Source organism: Camellia sinensis, chromosome 14 (genome assembly GCF_055761805.1).
Source record: "Camellia sinensis isolate YWXY chromosome 14, ASM5576180v1, whole genome shotgun sequence".
NCBI classification, from domain to species: Eukaryota; Viridiplantae; Streptophyta; class Magnoliopsida; order Ericales; family Theaceae; genus Camellia; species Camellia sinensis.
Window position 1 is genome coordinate 63,044,211 of NC_138974.1, and position 8,634 is coordinate 63,052,844.

Sequence of the window (8,634 nt, forward strand, 5' to 3'; positions counted from 1 at the left end):
GTGAAAGCCCAACTTAAACCTATTTCGGAAGTCACTTATACCTTTTGTGAAAAAAAAAATTCATTAATTTTGCACCTTTTGCTTAAGCTTACACTTTTTACTGAAAATACTTACACTATTTTTTAAAAGTTACTCCTTTTGTGTAAGAATTTTGGGCATAACATTTATACTTTTGTGCTTATATACTCTTTCACAGAAGGTGTAAGTTTGAAGAAAAAGTATAAATCTTATGAGAAAAATTATTTCACAGAAGGTGTAAGTTTGAAGAAAAAGTATAAATCTTATGAGAAAAATTATTTCACAAAAGGAGTAACTTTTCAAGAAAAATATAAGCAGTTTCACGAAAAGGTATAAGCCGAAGCAAAAGGTGTAAATTTGATGAATTTATTTTTTCACAAAAGGTATAACTGACTTGCGAAAAAGCTTTAAGTTGGGCATCCACAAAAGGTTTAAGTTCGAAGAAAAGGTATAAATCTTATGCCAAAAATTTGTACACAAAAGGAGTAACTTTTCGAAAAAAATATAAGCACTTCCACGAAAGGTATAAGCTTAAGCAAAAGGTGTAAATTTGATGAATTTATCTGTTCACAAAAGGTATAAGTGACTTCCGAAAAAGGTTTAATTTGGCCTTCCACAAACGGTGTAAGTTCGAAGAAAAGGTATAAATCTTATGCCAAAAATTCTTACACAAAAGGAGTAACTTTTCAAAAAAAATTTAAGCACTTCCACGAAAAGGTATAAGCTTATGCAAAAGGTGTAAATTTGATGAATTTATCTTTTCACAAAAGGTATAAGTGACTTGCGAAAAAGCTTTAAGTTGGCCTTCCACAAACGGTGTAAGTTCGAAGAAAAGGTATAATCTTATGCCAAAAATTCTTACACAAAAGGAGTAACTTTTCAAAAAAAATATAAGCACTTTCACAAAAAGGTATAAGCTTAGGGAAAAGGTGTAAATTTGATGAATTAATTTTTCCACAAAAGGTATAACTGATCGACAGACTGAGATCGACAGACATAGAGACCGTTTTTAATATAGAGCAACGGACAGAGAGATAGAGAGAGAGAGAGAGAGAGAGAGAGAGAGAGAGAGATAGACTGAGCTCAACAGACATAGAGACCTGGATGGACACTGATCGACAGAGGGACCGAAATCGACAGAGAAGAGACCCACATGGACACCGACAGACCAAGATCGCTGGAGACAGACCGAGATAAACAGGGATCGACAGAGACAGACCGACATCGACACAGAGAGACCAAGATCGATAGCCAATCTTTCAAAAAACCTTTGATTAGCGACGGCGGTGCCAGTGGAGGTGCCGATCTCAGATGGCTGTGAGCACCGGAGCCCACCGACGCTTGGGTGGTCAGCGGGGGTCACGACCCTTTGATTTGTTCAGTGGTTGTCTCAATTGGGTTTATGAACACTTCGAAATGTTACTCCTTCTGTGTTTACTACTTTCAGATGAACATATGTTACTCCTTCTGTGTTTACGAACATTTTGAAATGAACCCTTTGTTACTCCTTTTCTGGTTATCAACGCTTTGAAATGTTACTCCTTCATACTTTTCGTGAAAATGTTTACACCATTTTTGAAAAGTTACTACTTTTGTGTAAGAAATGTTGGCATGAGATTTATACTTTTTCTTCGAACTTACACCTTTTGTGAAAGGCCAACTTAAACCTATTTCGGAAGTCACTTATACCTTTTGTGAAAACAAAATTTCATCAAACTTACACCTTTTTCTTAAGCTTATACCTTTTCGTGGAAGTGCTTATATATTTTTTTAAAAGTTACTCCTTTTGTGTAAGAATTTTTGGCATAACATTTATACTTTTGTGGTTATATACTCTTTCACAACAGGAGTAAGTTTGATGAAAAAGAAAGTATAAATCTTATGAGAAAAATTATTTCACAAAAGGCGTAACTTTTCAAAAAAAATATAAGCAGTTCCACGATAAGGTATAAGCTGAAGCAAAAGGTGTAAAATTGATGAATTTATTTTTTCACAAAAGGTATAAGTGACTTCCGAAAAGCTTTAAGTTGGGCTTCCACAAAAGGTGTATGTTCGAAGCAAAAGGTATAAATCTTATGCCAAAAATTCTTACACAAAAGGAGTAAGTGTTCATAAAAGGTGTAAATGATTTATACTTTTCAGTAATCAGTTACGCCTTTTTCTGAAATTCCTTACGCCTTTCTTGAAAACTTATACTTTTCTTGTGACCATTTACACCTTTAGTCATATAATATATTATTTTATTAATTTACCTGGAAAGTGACCTGCTTAGCAGGTCACCAATGTGTAAGTTTCCAAATATTTTGATATAACCCAATACATATAAATGTGTAAATGCAAAATAGAAGGGTGTAAGTACCTTGCATACCATATGCAAGGCACACATGAAAAAAGTCCTTTATATTAAGCTATTGAAAAATATAAGAGGACATGATGACTTGTGGTTGCCAAAGTATAGTAATGTGATACTCTTAAACCAACTAATAATTTTTCTTGATTTAGCAAAGGATTATGTATTGTATTTAAATAATTTGTACAATACAATTGACTTATGCATGGCTTGTTTTATCAAAATCTATTTTCTTAATTTAAAGACCCAAAAAAATAAATCATAAACACTTATAATTTTGCCATATGATTTTACTTTTTCTAATTGAGGAAATACTAATTTTTAAAATTTCCAAAATATATATATATTTTTTATTTTAATCGAATTAATTTATATTTTTTTAAAAAATATTCAATAAAAATTAAATTAATATTGACTTGCACTATACCTTTTTGTATATTGTCTTATCTCATGATTATGAATTACACCAATTTGAATTAACGAATTTAACATTTGATCATTTATAAATGAATTTATTTGAATTTCTATAAAAGTTAAATAGTTAAATTTCATGAGTTTAGTTAAGAAATGTTTTTATTTTAAAATGATAAGATATTAACTTTTTTCTCTTATAAAGGTAGTAAAATTTAAATTTGAGTTGTTTGATATTTACATGTAAATGTTTACAACAATGATTGAGACCCCTTTTTTTGGAAACCCCCATGACCCCCTTTAGATCTCCACCATTAATGGTGTGGGCCCCACACATACATAGTCCCACACATACATCAATGGTGGAGATCCAAAGAGGTTGTGGAGGTCTCCAAACAATGGGGATCTCAAGTATTTTTCAAATGTTTATAGGTATTTAATTTGTAAATAAATTAATTATTAAATAGCCCAAATGAGATTTTGTTAACAACCAACTCTGCTCTAAAGTAAATATGTGAATCATGTTTTGTATGAAAGCTTACTAAGTGATTTTGGGAAGAATAATGATTAAGACTCATTTTTTTGAAGACCTCACAATCTCCTTTGGATCTTAATCATTAATGGTATAGACCCCACATATATATGAGTAGGCCCCACACATACATTAATAATTGAGATCCAAGGGAGTAATGGCGGTCTCTAAAAAAAGGGGGTCCCGGGCGTTTTTCTTTTGGGAATCACCTAAACAATTGTGATAGAGATCCCCACACATACATGATCGCCACAACCCCACTCTCATCTCAACCACTTATAATGTAGGGCCCACACATACAACAGTGGACCCACACACACATCAAGATCCATGATCAAATTGGGGGTCATGGAACCCCCAAAAAAAGGGTTCCAAATATTTTTGATTACCTAAAATAGTAAAAAAAAAAATAGCTATTCTCTCTACATTTATATTTTTTTTTTATAAAAAGTTGAAAAAAAATTAACTAAAATAGCTAATTCGATATAGACTAGGCACTCTTCTATAAAACCGAAAAATTATTTCAACTTAACTTAGTAGATGATAAAAACAAAGCCATTTTATTCAATATATTTTAGTAAATAAAATAGAGAATTCTTAGTATGTTTAATTCAATCTTAAAATTGATAAATGTGGAGATGGGGTTTGGCAATACTCCAAGATCCAATAGGACGTTCTTGATCCTCAGATTGTCACCTGAAAAAATGATGAATACTCTGGTCGGGGGTGCCAGAATTAGCACTTCGACAGACAAGTTAGTATGCTCTCAAGTTCACTTCTACCTCATGTCATTTAATATATTCTCACATATCTTTCTTTGGTTGATATTCCTCTATTTATACTAATATCTGGTCCCAGGGGTCGGGACACATATGTACGTATGTATGTATGTATGTATGTATGTATGTATGTATGTATATGTAGAGAGAGATTGTGTGTTGCGATTACCTATTGAGGTGTTCATTGATGGTGGAGAGAAACTTGTAATTGTCTTGCTCTGTAGTTGCCAATGCCCTCTTGACAACGAGTTCATGATTGAAGTGGTCTAGTTTCCTGACGTCAATTGCCTTGGACCTCTCTTCCCTGCTGTCTAATTTTGACATCGTCTGCCGCAACAACGCGAAGTTCGTCTGCTTTTACGACAGCAACCTCGACAGAGTCGCCCAAAGAAGCCCAACTTCATCTTCCCTCACGGACTCTGCGTTCGACGCTCTCGAGAAACTGTCGATTCTGCTTTCCATTTCCAATTCAAAGAATTCAGTCCCGTCCGATGCCGCCATGATCTCTCTCTCTTACACACAAAATGTGAGCGTTTGTGTATATCTCTGTTTCGTGATGAGAAAGACTTCCTCTCTCTCTCTAAAACTCTCTCACTCTCATCCTCACCCCCACCCCGTAACTGAATTGAGAGAGTTTGAGCTGATTATGACCAACTCTCTATCAAATGACAGCAATTATAGGCTTTCGGAATGTGAAGGAACCGAGTTGCCCCGCGAAATTTTCAAGATATTGAAATGACTGTACTACCCCAAACTCCCAAACTTCAAAACTATTTCAAAATATACAACCAAGCAAACTACAAAAATTTCTAAACTCTCTTTCCAAAATATTTTTTGAAAACTTATCTCCCAAAATCAAACCAAACAAGGCCTTGGTTATTTATTTGGTAGAAAATTTGGTATGCCTAGCATTACCCAAATAACAATTGAATAGAGTTCAATGGACTTCAAACCTATATTGCCATAATTGATTAATGTCTCATGCATTGAAGAAATTTCTAGTCGTTCATACTTCGTATAAATGGAGGAGAATTGCAGTAAATCAATTTTTTGGTTTCTTGTCCACTGAGAGGCGCGCGCGCACACACACTCACACACACACACACACACACATATATATATATATATATGTATATATGTACGTATACATGTATGTATGTATGTATATGGAAAGAGAGAAAGAGAGATCGTGTATTGCGATTACCTATTGAGGTGTTCTTTCATGGCGGAGAGAAGCTTGTAATTGTCTTGCTCTGTGGTTGCCAATGCCCTCTTGACAATGAGTTCGCGATTGAAGCGGTCTAGTTTCCTGACGTCGATTACCTCGAACCTCTCTTCCACGTTGTCCAATTTTGACACCGTCCATCGCAACAACGCAAAGTTTGTCTGCTTCTGCGACGGCAACCTCAACAGAGCCGCCCAAAGAAGCTCATCTTCATCTTCCCTCACGGACTCTGCATTCGACGCTCTTGAGAAACTGTCGATTCCACTTCCAATTCAAAGAATTCAGTCCTGTCCGATGCCGCCATGATCTCTGTCTCTTTTTCTCTCATAAAATGTGAGCGTTTGTGTATATCTCTATTTCGTGATGAGAAAGACTTCCTCTCTCTCACTCTCACTCTCACCCTCACCCCCACCCCGTAACTGAATTGAGAGAGTTTGAGCTGATTGTGACCAACTCTCTATCATATGACACCTATTATAGGCTTTCAGAATACAAATGGACCAGATTGCCCCGCGAAATTTTCAAGATGTTGACATGACTGTACTGCCCCTTATTAGAAGAGTTGTGCTTTCAGCTTTGCCACGTGTTTTTGTTTGTTTATTTTTTTAACAGTATTTATTTATTTATTTTCAAAGATTCGGGTTTGCCTTGTTCTTACGAGCTCTAAGCAAAGCAATGTGTTTGTTGATCTTGCTGACACGTGTAAATATAAGAAGAAAATTGATCTGAGGTATGTTTTGTTTAGGAAAAGATATTGGTTAGTTTAGGAATAGCGTCATGTGTACTTCATATATATTGTGATTGGTGGAGAAAATGATATTCACAATTTTATATTAAGCGATTGAAAAATATAAAGAGGACATGATGACTTGTGATTGCCAAAGTATAGTAATGTGATACTCTTAGACCAATTAATAATTTTTCTTGATTTAGCAAAGGATTATCTATTGTATTTAAATAATTTGTATAGTACAATTGATTTATGCATTGCTTGTTTTGTCAAAATCTATTTTCTTAATTTAAAGACCCAAAAAAATAAATCATAAACACTTATAATTTTCCATATGATTTTACTTTTTCTGATTGAGGAAATACTAATTTTTAAAATTTCCAATACTATATATATTTTTAAACACTTATATTTTTTTTAAAAAATATTCAATAAAAATTAAATCAATATTGACTTGCACTATACCTTTTTGTATATTGTCTTATCTCATGATTATGAATTACACCAATTTGAATTAACCAATTTAACATTTGATCATTTATAAATGAATTTATTTGAATTTCTATAAAAGTTAAATAGTTGAATTTCATGAGTTTAGTTAAGAAATGTTTTTATTTTAAAAGGATAAGACACTACAAGAAATTACACTTTTGGCAACTAAATTTTTAGTCGCCAAAAGTAAGGTTTTTAGTCGCCGAAATATTTTCCCGACTAAATATTTTGGTTACCAAATTGGTCACACGAAGGTTGTCGGGGAAAGTATTGGCGACTAAAAAATATTTTAGTCGCCAAAAGTCCTATAAATGGCAACTAATATTTTTAGTCGCCAAAAATTTTATTTTCCGCTACTAAAACTTTGGTCGCCAAAACTTGAAGTATCTACGGCAACCAAAGTTTTAGTCACCAAAGGATATTTTTTTCATCTTATTTTATTATTATTATTATTTTAGCTACTAAATTCTTAGTCGCCTAAAGTCAGCTTTTATTCTAGTTACTAAATATTTAGTAGCCAAAAGTTTTTCTCTAGTTTATTTTTATTTTTAGCTACTAAATATTTAGTAACCAAAAGTTTTTTTTTTCCATTTTATTTTTATTTTTAGCTACTAACATGACAGTTGTATTTAAATAAAGAATTAGAAAATTACAAGCTTGGGTGGGATGACAGTTCCATAGCTTGGGTGGAATTTATTCCAAACAATATCTAAATAAATATAATTTGCATACAGAACAAATTATCCACAATTTTTTTTTTTCTGTCAATCCATAAATCAACGCAATGAGATAAACTCAAAACATTTATAATCAAGTTTTGGGTGAGATTCCACCCCAGATCTCAACTAATCTTATCCAAAATCCAGGTGAACTTTTGCAGATTGGCCTACACTGTAAAGCAATTTATCAAAAGATTAAAATGACGGCTACCTAAGAAAACAGTGGTTGCAACATCCTTAGTGTCCAAATCTGAACCACTTTCATTCACAAGATGTTGCTCTCATCAGAAAACTTGTGTTCCTGAGCCACACAGCTGGACAAGGATGCAAAGCATAATCCACAAACTCAAAAACTACAAATCCAGCATTCCCTTCTCTATCATTAAGCAAAAGCAAGCCATCAAACATAACTGCTTCCTAGAAACCAAAGCTACAAATCATTGTCATCTCTAAATTTCCCTACCATTTCTAAATCAATTTCACAAATAAACAAGGCACGACACAAAAGCACCTATACATTTCTAGTTTCAAAGTTCCTGAACTTGACACTGTAAAAACTCTTTTCAATCATTGCTATTTAGTTTGTGTATGTTCCAACTTGCAATTATTTTACACTTATTGCTACTAACCATACTGCTGATTTCGATTACCGCCCATTGGGTTTTGACCTCTACCCGTAACAGAACCTCCATATTGACCGCCCTGGGAGTGATTAGGTGCACCAACTCCATAACCACTAGGAGGGGCTCCTCGGGAACTGCCAGTTGCAGGGACACCGCTTCCAGGATATGGAGGTCCCCGCCCCTGTGGTGGATACGATCCACTGCTGTAACCTCCCCCTTGACCCCCACGATCAGGATAATACCCACCATTAGGATTACTGCTGGGAGGGAACCTATTTGGCCCTCCAGGAGGACCACGAGGCTTTCCGTAGTGGTCATGACTAGGTCCAGCTGACACCAGAGCCTGGGAATTGTTCATGGGATTAGGCCGATTGGAGGTAGACGAGCATGTTGTTGTGGGTGCTGCAATTTCTGTCTCTTTGCCATCTCTTTGTTTTGTCGTTGCTGTTGCTTTTTTTTCTTTGTCTGGAACTCATGCGATGATTCATATTTAGGCAAACTATGCAATCAAAGAACAGGAAAGATCAATTTAATATAAACAAAACTCAGACACCTTTATTTGAAAAGCGGAGATCAGTCAAAATATTAATAGAGAGGCTTCAGGAAACCTCAATTGGAGGTGTAAGCATATGAAATGCAGAAGGTTTGGCACACTATGACTGAATTTTCCAAGTCTCGTTGAAGGTATATGATTATTACCAAATCTTTTCCTTAGTACAATGAATCAGTAAGTAAAATTCATGCAGCATAGCTAA

General features: G+C 34.4%; 1 pseudogene; it reads right to left on the reverse strand.

The window, feature by feature from the left end:
• Positions 1 to 7,698: 7,698 nt before the first annotated feature.
• LOC145807031 (cyclin-dependent kinase C-2 pseudogene) lies at positions 7,699 to 8,628 on the reverse strand (annotated as a pseudogene).
• Between the last annotated feature and the right edge of the window lie 6 nt (positions 8,629 to 8,634).